This window comes from Polyergus mexicanus, unplaced genomic scaffold (assembly GCF_030449975.1).
Source record: "Polyergus mexicanus isolate NDT 795.1 unplaced genomic scaffold, iyPolMexi1.0 SCAF_6, whole genome shotgun sequence".
In the NCBI taxonomy this organism is placed as follows: domain Eukaryota; kingdom Metazoa; phylum Arthropoda; class Insecta; order Hymenoptera; family Formicidae; genus Polyergus; species Polyergus mexicanus.
In genome coordinates, this window is record NW_027223326.1 from 3369527 (window position 1) to 3389488 (window position 19962).

The 19962-nt window shown below is 29.6% G+C and overlaps 1 pseudogene; it reads right to left on the reverse strand.

Annotated features, from left to right (window-relative positions):
- Nucleotides 1-17963: 17963 nt before the first annotated feature.
- On the reverse strand, nucleotides 17964-19745 carry LOC138934162 (uncharacterized; annotated as a pseudogene).
- Nucleotides 19746-19962: the final 217 nt, after the last annotated feature.

Consider the following 19962-nt stretch of genomic DNA (forward strand, 5'->3'; position numbering starts at 1 on the left):
TTCATCCCACCTATGATGATATTCTCCAGAAAGAACTTTTCATGTTTTGATAAAAAGAGCATCACCTGGTGCAATTGGAAGAGTCCATCCTATAGGTTGCATACAATCAAATTTGTTCGCTGAATGGTTTCATCATTTTTTGGAAAAAAACTAATAAACTCCAACAGAAGATTCTCCAGTTCTACTAATCCTCGATCGACATTACAGTCACATGCGAAATTTTGAACTTTTAGAACTTTCTTGTGAAAGACATGTCATTATCATTAGTCTGCCCCCTCATACGACACACAAACTACAGCTACTAGATTGAACATTTATGGGTGCGTTTAAATCATACTATAGCGAAGAGATCCGATAGTTCTTGCTGTATTCCAAACGAGTTTTTAAACCTTATGACATTGCTAAATTATTCAAGAACTCCTATTTGAAATGCACAACAGGCGAGGTGGCAGTAAACGGTTTCAGAGTTACAAGCATATATCCGTTTAATCACTATATTTTCATAGATTTTTTAGTCTCAATCACTGTTAACAAAACAAACGAATGAACAGTCCGGACCATCAACAACTTCAGAATCATTTGTCGTTTTACCCCAGAATATTTCATCTATTCCTGAACAAAAAACTAGAACTTCTAATCGAGGAAGGAAATCCACAACTGCAACTGTAATTACAGGATCACCTTATAAAAAAAATTAGAAGACTCGATTTAAAAAATTGAAGAAGCAAAACGCGGACGCGGACATGGACGCGGATGTGGACGCGGACGTGGTCGAGGCCTTGGGAGTGATGCAGGACATGGTTAAAATCGACGCAATGTCAGAATGGAGAATACTTCTGAAAATGATGAAAATGAAATTTTGAAAGTGGATGATTCAGATTCCAAACAAAGTTTTCAAGGTACAAGTCTTGACAGTAACGACGCTGCTTGTATCTTTTGTGAAGTGCAATTTTCTAATAACTGAATAGGCGAAATTTGGATACAATGCCAAGTTGTAATATGTAACCATATAATGAATGTGTTGGAGTAGAAAACAAGCATTATATATGCGGTTTTTGCCGCTAAATATTGTTTTTGTTTCAATTTTTTTTTTAGTTTATTTACATACATTTAATACGGCCTCCGGGTGCCATATTACCCACATATTTTCTATGACTAATGTTAAGGTGTTTCAAATAAAATTTGTTTTTGTCATAATTGTAGAATTTTATTTTTTTCAAATATAAAATCTTGTTACGGATAGAATAAAGTTTATAACGGTATTTTTAAATTATTCAAATAGTCATTTCCTACTGATTTATAGCCTAAAAACGAATTGGGGACCATATTACTAATTTCTCCTCTATTATTTGCATTATATTTTGCTTTCTTTTGGACTTTGTTTTAATATTAGATTAATGTTACATATAACATAATCAATAACTAATATTTATATTTTTTATTTTTTATTTGTTCTTTCCATTTTTTAACGCATTATAATATTAATAATTTATATTTCTATATAATTTTTATTAAATTATGTTATTCTAGTGTGTAGCAATAAATTAGAGAGAAAATGAATAAAATAAGGAAGAATGGCAGAAAAGTTGAGTGAGTCTCGATTGCGCACATTACCGATCGGACACGACAATATTTCCCAATCGGACACAGACTCGATCGGACACAGTTCCGATCGGACACATACTGATGCAATTTGACACAATTCCAATCGGATATAGGCTCGATCGGACACAGACTCAATCGGACACCATCCCGATTGGATACAGTCCCCATCGCAAAGCTAGCTCCACCCTATAATTGTTGTGTAGATGGGAAAATGTATGCGTGAACACAGTGGGTTCCGCCCTCCCCCCTCCTACGAGGGGCTCCACCATCAAAAAACTAGACACATAGGTTTGCATCTCGCTTCACGCGGAAAGTTGTAAACCTATATGGAACTTTACTTCGCATTAAGAGGATGCCGGATTACCGACAGAATGCGAATATTAGTTAAAATGCAAAATCTTTTTGTTGATTATAGATATCAACAAATCCTTTTCCATAATTAAAGTATACATAATAACGGAGTACGGAGTTCACAATTTCATATGAAAAGTGAAAAAAAAATGAGAAAATTACAGTCTTGTTATCAGCTTCTGCCGTCAACATTTACTTAATATAACAAATTTGTAATCTACACGTACTTAATCAGTAAACTCCGCACTCGGCATTTCATCAAAGAGTATAAGTGAGCTTAGAGAAGTGAGTTTAGAAGCTTTATAAAAAAGATTTTACGATGCAACACTTTCGTGCATATGTGTGTGTGCGAAATCGAGGCTCAAGAGTAAAACAGAGCAGTAGATTAGTTGCGTGATGTCGCGATAGACGGAGCTGCAATCTTACATGACAAGGACAGACATAATCGTACTACCTTTGTCTCTTTCATGCGTGTGAGAGTAATATACATGTACGCACTAACATTATTGCAGTATCTTTTCTCTCTCGATCATACGCTCTGTCTCTTTCTAATCGCTGGCTCGCTATCTACTCCGTATCGCGTATCGCTTAGCTTCATGCTCCTCGCATATTCATTTACGCGTTCACTTGCGCTTCTCTTCCCCTCCCTCCCTCCCTCCCTCCCACCCTCCCTCCCTCCCTCCCTCCCTCTCTCTCTCTCTCTCTCTCTCTCTCTCTCTCTCTCTCTTTCTGCTCGTTCATTATTGTATTCTTTTATTCATTTATTTCCATTATTATATTCTTTTACTTGCTTAACTTTTATTCTTTCTATTCTCGTCTCCCTACATGAAAATAAATAAATTTATTTATTTATTTTTATTTTATAAAGCATAAATGAGATACACAACAATAAGTTATTTTTTTTCTATTTAACTATAATTAAATACAACACATGTACATACAAAAATACACATAATTAAATACTTTTACTATTTATAAGATACACAATATTTCATTTATATTCTATAAAATAAAGATGAATAAATTAATGATTAAATTAATAATTATTATTATGTAGGAAGACGAAAATAAAAAGAATAAAAGTCGAATAAATAAGAGAATATAATAATGGAAAACAAAAAATACAATACAATAAAAAGAACGAGCAAAGAAAGAGAGAGAGAGAGAGAGAGAGAGAGAGAGGGGAGATTTGATTGATTTTTTGATTGATTGATCTTTATTAGCTTTCTCAGCTATTTGTAATACAAATCTAGTTTACATTAATTACAATATACTCCTTTAACATTCGCTTAAACGACACGATTCTTTCATTCCGCTTTATTTCAGCTGGCAAGGCGTTATACATTTTCACTCCGTAAAACATACTCTTTTGCGCACTCCTTGTTCTGCGATATTTTATTGCAATATCCCCAGCTTGTCGTGTTTGCCTTTCACTCTCATTTCCCACTATTTCTAACCTATTTCTTAATTGCTCCGGTAACATGTTCCTTAAAATCTTAAAAATAAATATATACACATTATAATATAGCCTCTGTTTTATGGACATAAACTGCAGCGCTTGCAGCATACGCTCCACTTTGGTATGTTTATCACATTGCAATATGATCCTCATGGCCCGGTTTTGTGCTTTTTGCAATTTACTCAGCTGTGTTTCTCCCATATCAATTAACAGCGTCGCACAATACTCAAAGTGAGGTGCTATAATTGTCTTATATACAATACATCTAGTGTATGCCGATATATAATTACCTATTCTATTCAAAAAACTCGTTTTTTCCCCTATTTTCTTTAGCATATAATCACAGTGGTCCTTAAATTGTAGTCTATCGTCAATAATTATGCCTAGGTATTTCATTATTTCCACACGTTCAATCTCAGTTCCATCCAAACATTTCAATGTTATATTACCTCGCAGTTCTTTTCTTATACTTCTAACAATCATATATTTCGTTTTTCCTGCATTCATTTTTAACTTATTTATATTCATCCACTCTTCTACTATAGTAAATGCCATATTCATTTTGCCCTCTAATTCCGCGCTGCTGTCTTCAGTTACATATATTAATGTATCATCTGCAAACATTTTTATACTACATCCTTCTGGACAGATTTTTATTATATTATTTATATATACTATAAATAATAAAGGTCCTAATACAGATCCTTGCAGTACTCCATATTCTGTGGTCATTAATTTAGACCATTTAATATTAAATTGAACCTGCTGTGTTCTATCCTTTAAATATGATCTTAACCATTCTATAACCATTCCCATTCCCATTCCATATTGATATAATTTCTCTAATAATCTTTCTCTATCTATTGTTTCAAAGGCTCGCTTAAGATCCATGAAAATTACCCCTACCATTTTTGCCTCACTAACTATCAATTTCCATTCATCAATGACTGTTTGAATCGCTGTTTCACACGAATACTGTTTTCTAAAGCCCGACTGATGTTCTGTTATAATACAGTTATCTTCCAAATACGTTTCAATTTGCTTTTTAACTACTAATTCTAACACTTTTTCAAATATTAGTAACATATTTATAGGCCTAAATTCACTTGCTTTTCTAGCTTTCTCTATTTTTGGAATCGATATTATTGTAGACGTTTTCCAACCTTTTGGACAGCAACCTTCCTTCAAAGAATTATTTATTATATCAACAAATTCCTCTTTTATTACGCAAAATGCTGCCTTTAATATATCGCTAGTTATTCCCTCGTCTGTACCTTTCTTTTTCGGTAGTCCCATAACAATTTCCTGTAAATGCTCTATACTAATCATTTCAAAATTTTCCATAATTCCCTCGTTTTCAATAACATAAATAATTCTTTTACATGCATTCCCAGTTTTACTCCCATTTATAGATTTTATTATACTATTAATACTTTGTATATAATATAAATTAAATTTATCTGCTATATTGCATCCTTCAGTGCTGTCTAATATTTCAAAATCTATATTCTCTACTTCCCTTTTACCTCCTGGTTCGCCTCTAATTATTTCTTTTAATGTTTTCCACATAGATGTCGGATTTTCTTTATTAAGATCTATCATATTTTCATAATATTCTTTCTTCTTTGTCTTAATTAATTTAACTACAGTATTTCTTTCAATTTTAAATTGCAACCAATTTTGTTCCGTGTCAGCATACAATGCCTTCCTATATGCTTCATCCCTTTTGGCCGCTGCTTCTCTTATTTCATCCGAAAACCACTTTTTCCCTTTCCATATTCTCGGAATTCTAAAATTTTTTCTAGGTGCTGTAGCGTCCAACGCATTTACTATACTATCAACAAATTTCTTCCCTGTCACACTGATATTCATATCTTGGTTTTTCTCTAATTTATTTTCCACTAATTTAATAAATTCATCTATATTAAACTCTCTATAATTCCTAACATTAAGTTCTCTATATTTATTATCAAATTTATTCGCATTCAGTTCAACTTTTAGCCTCGCATGGTCCGTTATTTTAGGTTCATGCGTTACCTGCACTTCTATTTTATTATTAGCAAAAATTAAATCTATAATTGTTTTACTATCTTTCGTAATTCTCGTCGGTTTATTTACATATTGTTTCATGCCTAAGCTCAACATTGTCGTTTGTAACTTCCTTGTATAAAACGAATCTAACATAATATCTATATTAAAGTCTCCTATTACCATACATTCTCTCCGTATTATTAACTCTTCTATTATATCCTCCAGAAATCTCACGAAATCACCATGCGATGCATTCGGTGAATGATATATTACTATTATTATTCCTCTATACAATTTTTCTTTCACCTCAATCGCAGCACACCAACAATTCGATTCTAATTTTTTTACTAATACTATTTCATATTTAACATCATTCCTTATATATAAAACAACCCCTCCTGTATTTCTATTTTCAGCATCGCATTTAATTATACTATAACCTGGTACGTTCACTTCACTGTCTTCAATTTCAGCAGTCAATCTTGTCTCTGATAACGCTATGAATGCCAGATTTACTTTCTTCATAATCTGATGTTGTATCTCATCTTTATGCGCCATCAAACTTTGCGCGTTTGTATACAATATTATTTCCGCTTCCTTCTGTAGTTGCTATTTCGCATCTTCTCAGCCGGCTCTCCTCTTCTCCTCCTGTATCGCCCTTTTAAATGTTGGACATTCTGGGCTAAGGGCGTCGTGTTCATCACTTATCTTCAGGTTGTATGTTCGAATTTTAAACATACAATTTACACATTTTTTCTTTGTTGCCGTACATTCAATCGCTTTATGATTTCCCGCACATTTGTGGCATGTTTCATCTCGCGTACAGTTTTTTGCAATATGATAGTATCCCCAGCATTTAAAGCATCTTTTAACATTAATGTGATTGAATATAGGACATTTTCTCCATCCTACATTTAGTTTCCCTTTTTTCAACATCAATTTATGCGTTTCTTCATCTACTTCAATTATTATCGAACCTTCTTCTTTTTCTTTTCTTCTAAGTTGATTATTATCATTTCTTTTTTCTTTAACTATTTTCTTCACTATTTGCATTTGGAATCCATCATTTATTGCATCAATTCTATTCTGCTTCTTGATTGTAGTTATTAAGTCATCATCATCCAATCTCATTTCTTCTTCGCTGACATAGATAATTTTTATTTTGAGCTTCATCTGCGGTGATGCCGTAACTTTGAAATTTTCTCCTAGTTTGTCCTGCACTGTGGCTTTCAACGTTTTCATTTCTTCTCCAGTTTCACAACCCATGATCACTATCCTCTTGCTTCCTTTTTTTAGCTTCGTTATTCCCATCACCATGTTTTTAATATCTACCTTTTCTTTTATCAATTTTTTTGTAACTTCACTCTCTTGTTGAATCTTGGGTTTGATAATTATAACATTCTCTTTCTTTTTCTCTTTAACCGCTTCACTATAGCTCCTTTGTATTTCTCCTGTTGATCCACTTACTTCTCCCTGTATCATTCTTTTCAGCTCTTCTAGCAGTTCCTGCTTAACATTTCCCAATTCTTCACGAACTATTTCCTTGACCATCATTTTAATTTCCTTCTTACATGCTGTTTCATCCTTTATTTCTTTTACAACTTTTACCAGCCAATCTATTTTTACGTCAATAGTCGATGATCCACTCGCTCCTGATATTCTATTTCCACTACTTGGCGTCGTAAACGAACCTGTAGATCCTGTAGATCCTAGCCTGTCCCTGCCGCCCCCGGCCACTGCCGATGCCTTCTTCACGTCTGCTTCACTTTCAATTGTAAATCTGTCAAATGGGCCAGAACACGGTACCAATTCTTGATTTTTATCGTAAATCCTATGCTTGCTTACACATCCTGGATGGTAAAACAGCTTAATACGATTCACCTGATAGCAAGACTTGCATGTCACCACCTGACTTTATATTGTCTTTTTACATGCCGAGCATCGATATTCAGCATATTCATCGTCCATGCCGATAATTATCGGCCGAAACCGCTAATATCAGCGTAAGCGATCAGTCACCTCTGTTCCACTGTCACACGTCAGCACTTTTGTGTCCACCTTTAATGTCTACCTTTCGTGTGAGACTTTGGTGTCCCAAACAGAAAATGCACTTCTCACGCCCACAAAACAGCATATCCCGACTAGATAACACTCATGGCTAATGCCGGTCTATGCCGCTATGACTTGAATAACTTTCTATCACTCCCCGTAAGTATTTAACCGTTTAAAAGTTATTACTTTTGCGGAGCGATGTTTGACACGTCTTCTCCACAGAGAGAGAGAGAGAGAGAGAGAGAGAGAGAGAGAGAGAGAGAGAGAGAGCAGCGTGAAACGACTGTGCGAGGAGCATGATATATGTATAACTAATATTTAACTGCGTGCTTAGTTTACAGAATTTTAAAATATTATAGTATTATATTTTTATGAAATATAAATTAAAAATATATTTATTAATATTATATTATACACTGATTTTAATATGAAATATATACAGAGTGTCTCACAATCTCCGTACAATATTTTATTAGCGTATTCTACAGGTAAAAGAGAATCAAAAATTCTAATAAAAAAATTTTGAGGCTGCAATAGTTTTTGAGTTATAAGCAATCAAAGTTTGCCAATGATATCGCGTAAAACTCGCGCGCTCAGAGTCGTAACTATACTTACACGCGCACCTATCATCTGTTATTGATTTTTTCAAATCAGATGATATTGACAGATATTGATTTTTACTGTACAGCTGAATTTATTTTATGTAAATTGTGCGTAATACGCACATACATAGGAAATGACAAAATAAAATCAGTAAAAATCAATATCACTTAATTTGAAAAAAATCAATTACAGACGACAGATCGATACGCATGTAAGTGTAGTTACGACTCTGAGTGTGCGAGTTTTACGCGATATCATTGGCAAACTTTGATTGCTTATAACTCAAAAACTATTGCAGCCTCAAAATTTTTATATTAGAATTTTTGACTCTATTTTATCTGTAGAACACGCTAATAAAATATTGTACGGAGGTTGTGAGACATTCTGTATATATCTATACAGGGTGTAACAGAGCGCTCGTATCAGCAGTTTTTTGAGGAAATAACGTATTTTCGTGAAAAATGTTTTATGCAAAAGTTGTAGAGCTCTAAGTGGTGCATTATATAATAATATTAGTATAACCTTGAATAGCATCGTCAAGGTCATGTAAAAATCACATTGAATTTTTTAAATGGAACCCCCTATTTTTCATTATCTATTCTTGTAGCTTATCTCGAGAGCTTTTCAAGACACTATAATAAAGTATTTTTTCATTAAGTACTTTTTGAGTTAATTTATATTTTATTCTGACATATTTTGATATAAAAAATTAAACAACTCGTAAAATATTTAGTTTTCGATAATCTTACTGTAATACTTTTATGTACAGCATAATGAGATAAATCAATTAGTATAAAAAAATTAATGTTTTTAAGAAAATTATTTACAATGTATTTTTTTAAACAATTTTTTTTTTTGCACTAATTAATTTGTCTCGTTATTCTGTACATATTACGGTAAGATTATCGAAAACTGAATATTTTACAAAATATTTTATTTTTTATATCGAAATATGTCAGATTAAAATATAAAATAACTCAAAAAGTACTTAATGAAAAAATACTTTATTATAGTGTTTTGGAAAGCTCTTGAAGTAAGCTACAAGAATATGCAACAAAAAATGAGAGTTTCTATTTAAGAAAACATCGATCACATTGACTTCAAAAGGTTTGACCTTGAAAAGGTCACTTAAAGTCAAGTCCATATTTTTATCATGTGGCCCCCTCGAAATCATGCAACTTTTGTCTGAAACATTTTTTCCAATCTTTTTTACTTTAAGAGATATTCAGTTGCATCACTTAAAATGGTACACCCTATATATATACATACATATATATATATATATATATATATATATATATATATATATATTGTATATATTTAAACATATATTTTTATGTTCTGTAGAATAATTTATACATTGTTTAAACTTCTGCTTTTCTCTTTTACAATGTCCATTTTCAAACTATCAATTACGTCTATTACAAACCTGATCTCATTTTACGTGTTATTTAGATCTAATAATTTAAAAATCAAAATAAGATATTTTTTAATTAAACAGTCCGTGTATTATTAAGAGGTGTTCCTAGTTCGACGCTCTGAAAATAAGACGATTCTTGCCGAATTTTTTTAAAGAAATTCTTAATCTATATGAGCTGTAGTGGCTATCGTGTAAACTAAAATTAAATCGATATTTGCAAAATTCGAATTTTGTGACTTACAAAACTAACCAATTTCTTGGTAAAAAGCAAAATTTTTTTCTTGAGATGCTGTTATTTTTAATTTTTCAATATTTTTTTTATTCTACGTCACGCAATAGCCATACTCATACAGATTAAGAATCTTATTGGTTTTTTCATTTCAGACGATTATAACGGCTAGAATCATGTTCGCACGAACAACAATTTTTTTGTTAGACATCCTGGTTGGACTACTATAACTCTGAAACAAACAAATATATTTGTTTGAAAAAAATTCAGGATATACTTAAAATAATATTTAATAAACGTGCAAAGTTTAGAATTAATATGTTCTATACTTTTCTTTAAAAAAAAATTCCCAAAAATCACCTTATTTTCAAAATATCAAACTAGGAAGACCCTTAAAAAAGAAAAATATTATATTTAAAAAATTATCTTTTCAAAAAAAGATGGAGAAAAATGTCTAGTCCAAATTTCCGCACCCGTTCAAAATATTATTGGATAAAAAAATGTTAATTTTTAATACATCAAAAAGATATTATACATAGAAGAGTTATTTTATACTCTGTCTACTGTTCATCTCTATGTCTTTTTTACAAAAATTTATGATATAAAAAGTAATGCGTCAATTGACAATAAAAAATTATTGATATTTATATATCTTTCTTGTGAAAATTATAATATTAATATTAATATCGCAAATAATGTAAAAATTATAAAAATTTAATGCAAAAAAAACTTGACGTTATATCAATTGTGCAAAAGTAATATGATTAATATAATAATAAAACTATTATAATAAGGCTATTTGTATAAATGTAAAATAGGGTAAGTGAAAATTGCTGTAAGTTATGTAAATTATTTTATATGGCAATCAAAAATGTTTTCGTTGTTATAGTAAGTAGTTTCTACTGACAATAAAATATTTTATTATTAATTACAGTACAGTATAATACAATATGAATAAATTGTTACATAGAAGTGCCAAGTTCTTTTGCATTAAATTTTTATGATTTTTATATTTTTAGCAATATATTTTGTTATTATAACTATTACAAGAAAGAAATAACTTAAATAATTTTTTATTCTCAAGGCACATTTTCTTTTATAATATAATTTTTATAAAAAATATTGATTTTTGAACAATAAACTAAATAAAATATATAAACTTAATAAAATAACGTCTTTTTGTATAACGTATTTTTTGGTATATTAAACTAATACTTATTTGCCAATTCTTCCATTTAATTGTTAAACTCTAACACCTTTTTGTACAATGATTTTTTGCCGCGCATGGACTTGGCGCCTATTTTTATTTTTTTTGTCTTAAAAAAGTAATTTGTTAAAGGTTGTTGTATTAACATGCTCTTTTTTAAATGAAAGTGTTATGAAAGATTCTTCTCAATTATTTATTAGATAAAGCGAAGTTTCATACTTATATAGCTAATAAATCTTTTATTTATACATCTAATATAAATCGACATAAAATTTTCATTTCAAAATAATAACATGCTAAACAATTATAAAATATTTTATATAGATTCAATAATTTAATGTTACATAGAAAGAAATCTTCTCTACTATTTGCTTTTATATCAATAAATAAAAATAATATTTGAAATAGTAAAAATAATATAAAAGAAATAGAATATATACATTTATTTCAAAGAAAAAGTCATGTGTGTGTGTTTGTATGAGTTTTTTAAGGTTATCATAAAAATCATAAAATTAATTTAAATGTATGACAAAGTGTACGGCAGAATAATATATTTAAGACAACGAGAAAATCAAATAAAGAAAAATTGTATCTCGCAGTTCTGGTAAATGTCACGATTCATTACAATCCTGAGGGGGTACGATCAATAGTGGCGCGCACGGTAAAACATATATTATCCACGAGAGATACTCAAGCGGATGACAAAACGTGTGCTCGATGTAGCGTCGCAACGTGATAATCCTACGTTCGATAAACTGGAGACGCGATAAATTGACATGTAGGAATAAGCATGTTGGGGAAGCGTCACGACATCAAGGGGATGTACCAGGGGAGTGGACGTTTAGAAAAGCGAAAAGAGACAGAACGAACCGTGAGGATGGAAAAATGAGCGAGAAGCATGATGCAAACGCATTGCCGGAAGTGTCAGGAGGGGTACTGAACGTAAAGAGGGAGGTTTGTCTGATGGTGCGAACAGTGGAACGCGAAATGCAAGGTGAGCGCGTGAGCAAAGGATGGTGGGAGGTTATAACTGGCGGCTGGAAGCGTGACTCGGTGAGGTGGCGGAAGGGAAGAGGTTTGATACGGACTTTGGACAGCTAGCCATGGCTCAGTTTGCTTCCGTTCCGCGTCGCGCGAAGTTTGTGTATGCTTTCTATTGAAGTGGTTGTTCTACACGCTGATCTGTGTTAAAAAAAGAAATTCATCATTTTCCCTTGCCATCTTCTATCTCGAAGTACATAACGGGATCATCCACGCACGATGTACATACATCATTACAGGATGTGTTTATAAGTGTGTGTGTGTGTGCGTGTGTGTGTGCGCGCGCGCGCGCCTCATATTCTATGAAGTGCTTTCTGCTTTCGAGATAAACTTCTCGCGCGTGATCGTGGATAGAAAATCATGTCAACGGGAAGCCACTACTTCTTGTTCATGTCTTTGTTACTGACACTTGGATGCATTCAAGGTAAATAATAAATTAAGTTTTCTGTAATTCACACACACACACACACACACACGCGCGCTCTCCATACGCGCCACACACGCTATACACTCACATATATACATACATACATATATATATATATATATATATGTATATATAGTATAATAAATATTTTTATTTACTATAATGATAACAGAATAGAAAATATAACATTTGAAAAAAATATATGTTTATATACATATAATATATATAAAAGAATTAGAAATTTTAATTAATTATTCTTATTCAAATCTAATTTTTTTTTTATATGTATATACATATGTATATGTATATGTATATATATATACATATATATGTATATATATATATATATATATATATATATAAATATATATATATAAATATATATGAATGATATATAAATGATCATAATCAAAATACAATCACAATATTTTTTATTGAGAGAGAAAAGGGGAAGAGGGGCGAGAAAGAAAGAGAGGGGGGAGGGGTAGCTTATTTATTCTATATATTTTATAAACAAATAGCAACATAGTAAAAAATTCGCGCTAGAAGCAAAACATAAAATGTTTTAAAATAACACCTTAAGATATCTTACGCGTAAGATTTGAGTTTTTATTTAACTGTATATTAAGAGTTGCTGAGTTTCGCGAATATATACTTTATCCATTTTTGCGCAGTTACGAGATATTCACGAATTCATAGGATGTACAGTATGCGGTTGCAGCCTCGTGGAATATTTAAAGTAGTATTAAAAAAACGTTTGAGCATTTATATAAAAGTTTGATTTTATCATAGATAAATATGGTTTGTGATATATATATATATATATATATATATATATATATATATATATATATATATAAAATGATAAAATTTATATATGTAGTATTAAAAAAAAGAAAAAAATACATTTGCGTATACATAATAATACATTATTGAACATAATTACGCGGCATATTATTATTCGTAAAAAGTAGTTTTTTAATTGTAGTTTTTCAGATACACAAATAAATTTAAAAAATATTACATATAAAATGGGAGATAAAAATAACTGTAAAATTCTCTATAATAATGTTGAGAGAAAGAGGGAAGAAAATAAGAAGTGAGAATATATAAGTGAGTAGATGAGTGAGAGAGGGAGAGAGATTAAAGATAAAATAATTATTTTTGTCTTGTAATAACCAATTCTTGACAATTAGTTCCATTATGCACAACTTTCTGCACATATTCAGCAGAACTTTGTAATAAAGATTTGAAAATTCATAAATTAGCATTTAATTTCTTCATGAATTGGAAGTTTTGTAACTAATTATAAATTTATTTAGAATATAATCTATTTTTATTTATATTAATTTAATTTTGTAAGATATTTAATATACAATTTGACTAAACTAATATTGTGATAGGAAGGTAAAGAATTTAATATTATGATACACATTATTAAAATAATTTGCGTATTATTTTAAATAATAATTAGTATAATATTGTATTATATTTAAGATCAGTAATGTCTTCGAAGTTAAAAAATATACAGTTTGTACCAGAAATGAGTAACCCCATTTTTAAAGCTTCTTATTTACCCCTTATTTTTATATTGAAAAATGAAAAGTTTACATAAACGTGAATCTGCAAAACGAAAATACATTGTACTTTTGAGTTATAAATAATTTATTGTAAGTAGCGCAGTTTCGCAAGAATATTCCCGGGAAGATTAGAGATACAAATGTTAATTTTTAATTGTTTAATTGTTATTAAATTGTAATGTAAATATAACAGCAATTTTTTTGATCATATAAGTCAGATCGATATTTTAGTATTTTTATAGCAATAAAAATCTATGCATTAAACTAAATAAGTTAACTACTTCTTCATATTTGAATCTTTCTAAGATAATATTTATTATTTTCAATATCTTTTTTAACAGAATTAAGAAGAGAAAAAGAATAACGAATAGCGAAAGAGTACATACACCTCTGCTTTAGTAAAAAATCTCCATAAAGTTTCTGGGCATATTCATAAAATCATATGGAAAAGAAAAAAAATTATTTATACCGGATATCCCAAAGCACCCTTGACAACGTGAGCAAGTAAAACACAGTAAACTGAACAGAAAAGTTCTGTAACATTTTTTTCTATAACGCTTAATAAAGATGTTATTATTGAGTAAAGTCTGGCCAATCAGTGTCGACCTTTAGCCGCGCGCCTGGTAGTGTGCGTGAGCGCTCCATCGCTACAGCGACGCATACTAACAGACGGATGGCTCACTTATATGCATCCGGCTAAAAGTTGACGCTGATTGACCAGAATTTACTCAATAATAACTCCTTTATTAAGCATTAAAGAAAAAAATGGTACAGGACTTTTCTGTTCAGTTTACTATGCTCTATCACTCTACCTGCTCACGAGCGTTGTCAAGGGCGCTTTGGGACACCATGTATATGCATATACTTATGTATGTATAATCACAAACTATAAATCGTTGATCAGAATTATGTCTACCAAATACCGACTAATACTACATATAAAAAATACACTAATTATACTACTTATAAATATGTGACATTTTTACCATAGAATTTCTTATATGTATATATACTTTTCACTAAAATATGTTCTAGTAATATTTAAGTAATGCATAGATATGTATAATACATATTTTTATTTTCTATAATGATAACAGAATAGAAAATATAACACTTGAAAAAGATATATCCCAGGTAGCATAACGGCGTCAATTAGACGTCTTTTTTACATACGTTTTCGTCAGGATTTATGTCAAACTGACGGTTAGTATGACGTCTAAATGACCCTATACTGACGGCCATTTGTCCCAGCATAAATGACGTCATCGGATGACATTAGTATGACGTTATTGGATGACATTAGTATGACGTCATAATGATTTTAAAATTGCCTTAAAAATAACGTTAAATTTAAAAAGATATGTGTGTGTGTATTATAATATTTAAACAAAATATATTTATTTATTATATATATGTATGTTTTACAATATTTAGACTTGTGTGCTTTACAAAATAGACTTTCAAATGATAATAAAATAGCTGAGCATCTAATACAGACTCTACCTATATAAACGGCAACGATAAAATAAATTCTTATTTGTAGCATTTATCTATTTTATAGCACAGCCTTTAATAAAAAAAAATTCAACTTTTGTCTTAAATTTAATTTAAGATAAGTGAGTTTAAAATATCTGTATTCAAGTATTATAAATATGAAATACATATATATGTGTATTATATATTTAAGTATTATATATTTAAGTATTATATGTGAAAACATAATTTTACTTGTATATATATCATTTCAATTAATGAAAACATAATTTTAAACTCACTTATCTTAGTTTTTAACAATATACATGTTTCTTTAAAATAAAATTTTTTTAAAAATAAAAGTTAATATTTTATTCAAAATGTTATTCTTCTTTTATTTTAACGTTTTGCTTTAATATTTTTACCATATTTTCTTAATATGTATGAATAATAGAAAAAGAAACCCAACAATTATCAAAAGGAAACACAATACATTTTGTAAGTATATCATGAAAAGGCCATATATCAGATTCATGTGTTAAATTTTTTACAAATAAATATTTAATTCTTTTGAATCTAGGGGATACTCATATAGAGAATCGTAAGATGTAAAGTATTTTCCAACAACAAATATTTCTTGTAGACTTATAGCATATTATTTTTCATTAAATAATACGAATTTGCACTTGAATAAGAAAGTGTGGTAATAGTAAAATCTCCATGTTTAAATTTTTTAAATTGCTTACAGAAAACGCTTTTAAATTTTTCAGGTAATGGACTCAAATTATCTTCTATAGCATGAATAAACTGTTTTTCTATGCTAGGTAAATTATTCTCTAATGCTGTATTCATTTCGTGTAATCTACGACTAATTTGTTGCAAAGAGTAATTAGGAGATTTTATTAAATTTTTAATCTGGCTAAGATAATTCTCGAACAGAAAACATGAAAATAAATCTAATGGCCCATAAATCTGCACATCATCAGCTAAATGACATAATATGTGTATATTATAGACTAAGAATTCTTGGCCGTATAATTGTTCACAATGTTTAACAAATATATTCAACAGTTCTTGTGGAAATGCACAACTAAATTTTGATATAAATTTTGCAGATATTAAAATTGATATCGTAGTAAAAAAGTAAATAATTCTCATAAACGGCTGTATCGACTATATTTTTTAGTACAAGGGCTCCTAAATATTAATAAAAACGTACGGAACTCTGTCACTTTCCACCTTGGACGTTCATGAAGTGTACTGGGTTTTCTATTAAATTCTAACGGTATATATGATTTTAAGGATTCTAAGTGCTCTGATAAAATATTCACCTTACGATCAGATAATCGTGTTGCCAACGCACTACTTATCCAAAAATTTAATAATTTTTGCATTACTCCTAAGGATGCATATAATCAATTGGAAAAACAGTGACCATTCCGATTCCTAATTTAACTAAAGGAGAGATTTCGATATGGTGATCCTCATCTTGTTGGTTAACAACAGAAACATTTGTTCTTTTCGGTGCAGATGTATCTTTAAGTAAAACTCGATTTTGTATATACTGTCCTCGTATCATACATTTTTCGCAATATGAATAGCCAGTATGGGATTTTATACACTTTATGAATGCTCTAGCATCTAGCAGGTGCATCGCACACAAAACTGTGGATAGCAATGTGATACCTTTTGTTATTGATTTCAATACCTTCTTGCAACAAATATAGGAGTTCGTCAATAAAATCTTCTAGAAATAATTCTAAAGACTGTGGTTTTGATTTACTGCAAAATATACCAATAGCAAAGGAATTATTTTTAAAATTTTTTACTAGTCCAAAAATTGGCCAGAATTGTAAATTTGAACTATTAAATGGGGGAAGTCCATCAATATTAAAACTGATATCTAACTTATTTTCAAAATTTTCTGTTATTTGCGATAAAATAGATTTTAAAATATTTTTCAGACCGAAATAATAAAAATGCCCATTATTGAGTTGTTTTGTTTGAATATTTCTTGGCGTTTCTAATAACGTTCTGGAGTCTAAAGGCTGATGAAAAACGTGTAATACATGTAAACTAGTAATTGCTGAACGTGTGACATTAAAATTAAGAGCCCACTGCCTTAAGCTTGAGTTTAAACCTGGTTGAGAAACTGTACTATTTAAATTTATATTTAAATCAGATGAAACTAAAGTGTTGTCAGACAACGTTAACGATAAACTTGCAACGCAATTAGTGGACACATTATTTTTAAGTATATTATTAATATCGTTATTTTCATTTTCGCTATTAAGTGAAATATTCCCATGTGATATATTTGACACATTATTATCAAGTGCATCATCATTATTATTATTTATATACTATTACGTGAAATATTCTTATATGTTATGTTGGGTTATCATAAATTTGAAGTGTTTTACGAACAGTTAATGCAATTCTATGATAAAATTGGCGTTTACCTACAATAGTTTTCAACTTATACCTAATTTTTTCGAGCATTTTCTCTCGTTTTCTTCATATGATCTTAAGCATGCTTCAGCCAAACCTTTATTGCATCTTCTATTTCTTTATCAGTTGTATTGGTAATGTTTCTCTTGACTGCACCTAAGAAATATCAAGTTTGCCTTCAAATTTAAGCCATATTATAAATTATATTAAAAGATTTAAAATATCTAGTAAATTAGATGATAAGTTTAATTCAAATTAAAATGTAGAATTACTAAGATTTAAATAAGTAACAATAAAAAAAATTTTTAGCAATAAAGTTTTAATTAAGAATTTGTTTAAAAATGGATTTAAATTTAAATTTATATAAATTTATAAATTGAATTTTATTTAAGTTATATACAAATTGCCCGTCATTCTTATTAATTAAAATTTATAAAAATTATATACGGTAAATTACATCAAATTAAAGAAAAAAACCAAATGCCCATTTATGCATACAAAAAATAAATTTAAAAATACACTTACCCACAATTAAAATTTTCAGGGATAAATCTGAGAAGACTCTTTTCTGTGAACGTTTGCTGTAATAATTAAAATTTATCGCCACAGCATCAGTCAAAATATATTCCAAAATTCTATTTGTTTTGCTTGGTACATGTTTTACACCCAGACTAGCCAAATATACCGACTGAAAAAAAATTACATTATCTACGTGCTATGATATCAAATGCTATTGCGTATACATACCAAAGCTATATTATCATCATTATTTGCTTTCAAGTAAACATCTAACTGATCTAATTCCTCAACTGTATTCAATGGAAATGAAAATGGTATATTAGGAAATCCGGTCACATTGTTTACATTTTTTTGTATTTTGTCTGTTCATCCATTGCAATATTTCATCATTCTGTTCCTTGACAGTAGCTATCAGGGAAACAAGTTTTTCTGAAAAATATTTCATTATAAAAACTGTTGACATTATATATACTTTGACAAATCAGCTTTTACAAACCAAAATTATCCGCTGTATGAATAAATTGACGATGTGAACGTGGAGTCGTTGTTATTAACAGAATTACTTGCAGTAATTGCTACACTGGGGCTTATATTTTCACTTGTATTGAGAGTACTAATCGACAAAGGTGAATCAGAATGGGCCAAAGTAAAATTTGAAAATAAATGTAACAAACATTTATTTCTTCAAGGTAATATATAAAACAATAGAACAAATATTTGAATATATGTAAAATAAAGAGATACCTTTCTCTAAATGTTTAGAAGCATTAAAATTTTTTTGTTTTATTAGGGGTGGTCTGGGTAATTGTTTCTCTCGTTATTTTCCTGGTTCTTCCTCTTGTACATCATCTGACGATGAATTATATATTCTTCTAGATATTCTTTTCCGTTTCTTACGTATACCTTCGTTTTCTTCTTCACTCTCCAAATTTGATATAATTTCTGACTGTTTTAATTTCTCTCTTGTATTTACAAAATCATCTGCAATTTAGAAAAAATGTAGAATAAATAAATAAATATATATGTAAAATAAATAAATATATATATATGTAGAATAAACAAATAAATAAATATGGAAAACTAACTTACTACTTCTGTAAAAAATACGCGAAATACTGTGCAGTATCCATTTTTCAGTATCAACTATTTCCCCTGTTCTCAAAGCTTTATCAAATTTATTTTGATCTTTATACAGAGGCCAAAAGACTTCCTTTTTAAAAGGTGTAAGCTATGCACTGTTAACAGCAGTTACACAACCGCCGTGTTTCTCATCAAATTTTACAACAACATAAGCCATACTTATTTTTGAATTATTTTGCCTGCAAAGACAAAGCATAGTATAATATATATGTATATATTTATGTATTACAAGATTAGAGAGGTATTTTAATAAACTCATCTGTACGCTTTAAATCTTCTATCAAATTTATTAAAATGTTAATATAACAAATATTTACATTTGTGTTCCTTATTGACATAAATACAGATAGTAATTTATGTACAACAGTGTTGTA